We start from the raw sequence: 7,070 nt of genomic DNA on the forward strand, positions 1-7,070 counted from the left end.
GGCTAAACAATTACCAGGTGTGAAATTACTGTCCACAAACTCGTCATACATGTCACTGCACCACAGGTGTCCGATTTCATTTCTGGCGTTCTAATCGACACGCGCCAATTATTGCTTGTGAGTTGACGCGTTTTGTTTCCATGTACATCAAAAAAGGTTCTGAAGATATGCTTTTACATGTTAAATGTTTCGTCACCAATGTAAACAATATGGTGGCGAGTGTTTGCGTCTCGGTGTTGACACTGCATTAGGTGAATTAAAAGGGTCTGGAACCTGAAATAAAGACATCAATCATATCGTATTTAGCATAGAAAGGTCCGAGCTGGACTGTAAGGATAATACTGAAATAAAAAATCGCAGGTTATATACATGTAGCCTGCGATCTTAAAAATCGAGGTGGTGGCTATGCTGATGACATCCACGCTGATCGTCGCAGGAGAGGTGATCAAAATTCGATAAATATTGAGATATTGATCGACGTAATTGGTTCTACTACACCCCTTCATACGGTAAACAAATAAATAAAGACATTTTTCCTGATATCTGGGGTCGTACGACATGTGATAGCCGAATATAGAACATCACTTAGGCCTAATGTTATAATATATTGTATTTATTCAAGCCATGACACCGGAAACGGCAAATTACTATATATAATATGGATTTCTGATATGGATATAGAGGCTAGTAGCCTGCGTCCATAATTATTCCTATCAAATTCCTATTAAATACCATTCCTGCCAATGTGGTAGCTCGTGACTTGACCGTGTGCTTGGAGAGGTGAAGACGTTTATAGATCTATAGACCTAAATAGCATAGGACAGATGATTATTTTGTCGTTTCAGAGCCTACCAAGTGCTGAGATATTGGTTGTATGGCAGCCTGTTCCAGATAGCTGCCAAAAGTGATGACCTCATAGTGTTAAATTAATTGGGCTATTGAACTGGTTTTTTTGGAATAGTTTCATTTTTGTAAAATTAATACCTACATGCAGGTTTGACTTGTACTCTGGTTCTTGGTGTTGACAAACAGTTTCCACATTTCTTCATGAACAATGTAGACAATTTGTGTTTTTGTATTTCAGTTATACCAGCTGTGTATTTTAACTGTAACAGAGTGTATTATATAATTTTTTTTAAATGCATCTGCTTTCTATTTGAACCTGGGACCTCCCAGGTAAAACTCATAGCTTTGTAGAGGAACTACACCTGTAGGCTAAACCCTGGTGGCCAGGTAGCTCAAAAAGTTAAAGAGTTCGTCCAGAGTTTGAAGGTCCCGGGTTCGAGTCCGAGTATGGTCCATGAATTTTTCCACTCCTGTTATTCTAATGCAAAATTGATGAAGCTAAAGCACTTCTCATGCATGGTTACCCAGGCACATGTTTTATCAATGTTCAAATTGCTAGATGTTCAGCACTAGACTTTTAATTTGTTTATTGAAGAAATAATTCCAGGTGAATTTGTGTTTGACAGATACATATCCAATGTGTACATGTATACTCTCTGCAGCTAGTTGGTTAGTTACTGGTCTACCTCCTAACTGACTCCGCTTCTTGCTTGGATTTGTCTCAACGGTTAAAGTAATTGTGTTCTGTCAGGCTGGACCAACACTCATTTCTAATGTGATCAAATAGTGAAAAAAGTCATTTTGCTCTCTAAGACAAACGACAAATAACTCTTACCGTGTTTTACACACCACACTGCTTGACACCATCTAGCATATATCATACACCATATCTGCTTCCATGTGAAACTTGGATAACAATATCTATTTCATAATCAATTTCAATAATTCATTCAAATTAAAATATATATATTTGTACCTACATGTATATGTTTATTGGTTGCATCACACTAAACCCACGGGAATCACTTGCCTTTTCCAACTTTACTCTATATTCTGCTGAAGAACAATAAATGTTACCTGAACATTACTTGAAAAACAGTAGAGGGATAAAAACGTCAGTGTTGATTTGTAGTGCAATGTTAAACCCTTTGGTAAGTGTATATTTAGATTAAAAGCATGTGACATTACTGTTTATAGATTCTGACTACACTGCGGACGATTTTCATTATTAAAACAAAGATACCAGTAGTAGAGAGATGGTACATATGGTTCCTTGATTGTGAAGATATGTTTTGTGAAAAATTGAATGTTCGAGTAGACTAATCAAGGATGTTGTAGACCTGCATTCGAAATACATGTAAATGGCAGTTATGTGCATGTTATTTTCACTTGCACTTAAATTCTTTATTCCGCACGAGTGAGTCAACTTTTCTGTAATTTCATAAAAGTTTGTCTTGCAAGTCATATACAGTACTGCACATCAATGTAGGTGTGATTAATATATTTTGAACCTAACCACAAGGATTTAATCCCTATAATATAAGTGAAATAGCCCATAAAGAAAACTGATTTAAAAAAGTCAACAAACTGTCATTGCTGGATGTTATTATTGAAGACATGGAGTTAGGGCCAGAGGAAACTCGGGCAAGGTTAATGATAACATCACATCTTAAGTTTCTGTTTCAATCCTCTAATCACTTACAACAAGAGTCGTGTATATACACGTCTCTGGTACAACGGAGTTACAAACATAAATGTACCAAATATTGAGGACTGTGTGTTTCGGATTGTTTTTTGTTTTTGTTTTATATATATATACGATTGTTTTTGTCAGCAGAATATATGTAAAGTCCAGCCAGCAAATTTAAAATCGTGCGTGACTTCGTCTGCATGTGAAACCATAGATCACGCCATATACTAACCATGAAACAACTCAATGTTGATTTGTCCATGTACACTTCATTTTGGCGATATAAGCGATCAACTGGACAGGTCAACGAATGGTCAAGCATGCCTTTGTTGTGTGAGGACGCATCATTATTTCGGTCATTTGATATGTCAAGTATCCGACATACAAAAAAACATCTCAAAAACGGCTAGGTCAAAAATGGGGATTAAATAAGTTTAAGAAGATCAAGGCAAGGTGACAAGCCCAACCTGTAAGATCAGCGCCCTCCCCCGCCACCCACGCACAGTATTATTAGATACCGCCCTCGACAGTGTCCTTCATACGACTGATGATACAGCGAGTATGGAAGCCTTAAGTCGCAGTATTTTTTTAAGGGAGTTAACGTCCTCGTAACAGCCAGGACCATAGGAGGCCGGGTGTCAAGGTGGAAAAGCACAGATAGACGGAGTAGTGAGAAAAGAAAGGAAATATTTGAGATCCAAAGAGTTTCAACGGGGCAGAAGATCGTTGTAAATAAATAAATCGCTAAAACTAATAAGATATCCCACCGTCTACCCATCCCGATTACCAGATTATGATGATAATGGAGTCTAACAAAAATTTCACAAAATAACCATTGCTAGCCGTGATGTCGAGAGATATTATCGAAAGAATAATGTATAGAGAACCCAGATTCGTTTGTAAATGTGAAATAAGATAAAGTTTTGGGTTTTAAATCCCTGACCAGCTTTTTATTTAATTTCACGTGGTCCTTGGACGTGACGGCTGTTTACAAGTCTCCATCCAATGTCCGACAAACTACGTACGTTATCAGAAATAGAAATACAATTTCTGTTTGCTCATAATCAATACCGTCTAAGTAGCGCGTGGTTTAAGTCAAGTGCATGTCGGATGCTCAAAAGCTCGTGCTTACTGATATCGGGACACGTGCATCGTACGTACATCCTCCTCGTCACCATTAACTCCGGGAAATATTTACCGGACAATAGATCTGTACTTCCGTCGACTGATCATACTTAGCCATGCATGACTTTTAGTTTCCTTATTTATCAATATACACGTACATATCAGGGATGAACACGTTATTGTTCTGTGTACAATTTCATCATATAAATTTCTAGGAAGGCCTGGTTTTCCAACCCTACGACGGCATCTGATATTATACACGCCAGCATGATTCATAATCATAAGTATTATCGGAACTGAACAAGTCTGGCGTGGTTATATTTGTGGGGAGGATGTGTGTCTGATTACACAGAAACACTAGATTTGTACTGTAATACCTACAAATTGAACATGTGTCATTAAAAATAACACTTGAAGATAATGATAAACCTAAAGTTTGGAATATATCAGCATTATTAACCATAAATTAATCTACCACTGTTTAAAAGTTCAATATATTCAGCTGAGACATTATGGCAAGAACATCACATATATTGTTCAGTCGCGTGAGTTTATAAACACCCCAGTAGCTGACACCATGATAGAACCATAGTAATTATTACAAAGTACAACACATTCCCACAAACCACGGACTTTAATCAAAGACTCAAAACATATATTCCTCTTTCAAAAGTCAAATAATGCTGCATGTTAACCTTACCGATTGTACACGTAAACAAAAATTAAAAAAAATTATCTTAATCTTGGCATATCAAATGTCAATAGTGTAATTATGTTATTGCCAGTGACTTAAAACTTCCTAGCAAATTGTAGTTGATATCGGGGCCAATCATAAGGCAGACTTGTAAAAGGGTATTGTTTTAACGTCCTTGGATCTATTTCTACATTCTTTTCGTCTTATTGTTCCTCTATCTTGATAGGATGAAACACGAAAACACCTTTTTTTCAATCCCAAATGACAATGTTCAACACTGAATAGAGACTATCCGTGTCAGTGAAGCTTGTGTGTATGCGTCATGGTTTTTGCCGAACTGTTGGTTTCCCAGACAATAAAGTTTTACCTGGAATTTCCCCCCCATTGCATCTCGGAAATTCCCGTTAGGTGATCCCCCTTCTGATTTAGTAGCCTGAATTATGAAGACGTTGAACTAAATATGACTGGGTCCATTGGTATCGAATTTGAGCGAGAAGCGTAAATCGATGTATGTTAGGTAACGCCCAAATCAAACAGAGCTACTGCTTATAATCAATCGGTAGTTTCGATTGTTTTGAATTTTAAAAATCATTCAAATAAGCAATACTTATGACAGAAAAAATAGATTGAATTATTTTAATAATGCGTATCCACAGATTATAAAGTGACTAAGCAAATTATTATTTTGGAACAACTTCCGTATGGGAATTTCCAAACAAAAAACAAAAAAACTTAGAGTCACAATGTATAATTGAACCGCAGTTTCGATTATTTCACTGACCAAGTTCCATTTATTTATGAAAAATAACTAATTTAAATTATCCCTTTCTTAAAAAAAACCAACGTTATTGTGAATTTTTAGCATAGGAATCACAAACACAAAAAAATGACACAAACAGCTCTATCTATCAGGGCCACCGCCCGAATTGCCGAACTCTATTCAGTCGGTTAGTATAGTGGTTTTAATAGTGGTTCAAGTTTAATTTTGCACAACATCTAACTTTCTTGTCAAAATATAACAAAAAATATCAGAATGTTCCAGTAAGAACAAGTTGCTGTAAGTTGTTGTACTACTTTCAAAACCCAATATATATATATTTTTTTTTTTGTATTTTCTGTTTGGGGTGACCATTTGGAATTGTTGTCTCCCTTGGTTATGTATTGGATGTGAAATCATTACCACAGACATATATGTATATGTTATTACCAATTGAGTTTGAATGATTTATTGCATATAATGGGTTTATATACCAGAGACATATATCTCTGTATAATACTTAAAATGAGAGTTTTCTAACAGCAGTTCCACTGTAGGTATATGACCACTTATAGTCAAAGGATCAAAACATGACATATTGAATACATGCCAATTATTTCCATTGATTCCTTTCAACCATACTTTTATTTGAAAGTCCAAATAACTTGCTGCTGCTTTCGCTTCAGAAAGTGTATTCTAACCATTATTGAATAGCATATGCGTCCTGTATGATAAAATGTAATGATAAATTTAAACAGTGGAAGAAACATCACCAGGTACATCATACACATTGTAAGTCTGATTTGAATTGTAATTCTTGGTGGGATATTATAATGTATACGCCATTGTAGATGTGGATTTATACAACTGGAAATGTCAATTCAAAGAAAAATATCTCTAGAAATTACACCAAAATAATGAATAGATCTGTCTATTTTTGTACTCTTAAACAATATTTGTAAAAAAAGGTTAGAATTAAATATGTTTCCTTAAAAACTATCAACCTAATGTGTAATTAAAGAATATATAGAACAGCCTTATATGGAACAACTTTTTTTATCTATGTTGCAATAAATTGAATAAGTCCAATTCTTTTCCAGTAGCTTTTAAAGCATATGATTATGCCAGTTTAGAGTAGGTACTACATATACAGTAGATTCTCTACAGTAGGCCTAAGCTTATAATTTATATTACCTATAGTATTCTACATTGTGTTTATCTAGATCTACCAGTATTTTGCAGAAAAAATGTGAACTTTACTGTAAATTATTTTACTTTAGAAGAAATAATAGCATATCTTTATTGTTATAATTTTTTAAATATTATTTAAATGAGAGAAAAAATTGCAGTTCCAATAATATGATAATTAATGTTGCACTGGCAGTGATAAAACAGTTTCAATAATATCTTTTTTGAGCTAGATTTCTACATGTCTCAAATTCAAAATTAGATTTTAAGTGCAAAATAAAAACTAATTTGTTGGCGGAGGAATAACCAGATCAACCAATTTACCAATTGTGTGTATTGAATCTTGGCTGTGTTGACTTGCGGCTTTGTTGATAGTTGAAGCAGACGACCATTGAAATGTGACCTTTCATGACCTGACCTTTGACAGTCGTTAACTATCGGTAATTTTCGACATACCGATTATGCAACCGGGAACTGTCGGTACTTTCCGTCCACAATCAATTGCAATCGCAACATCTCGGTTACTTTCCGACAATCTTCGGAAATATGCCGAATGTTCCCAGTTCCGTCCTCGAAACCATAACTGGAGCTTTATTTTATTCAAACCCTATAAGGGATATTTTTTTTATAAAATAATAGCATTATGAACACACCAACTGGATTGTACGTTATATAGCATTTTGTTCGGCGTCGTCCGTCGTAAACAATTAACATTTTCAACTTCTTCAGAATAACCAACAGGCCCAGAGACCTGGTATTCGGTGTGTCGC

This window comes from Pecten maximus, chromosome 6, assembly GCF_902652985.1.
Source record: "Pecten maximus chromosome 6, xPecMax1.1, whole genome shotgun sequence".
Lineage (NCBI taxonomy): Eukaryota > Metazoa > Mollusca > Bivalvia > Pectinida > Pectinidae > Pecten > Pecten maximus.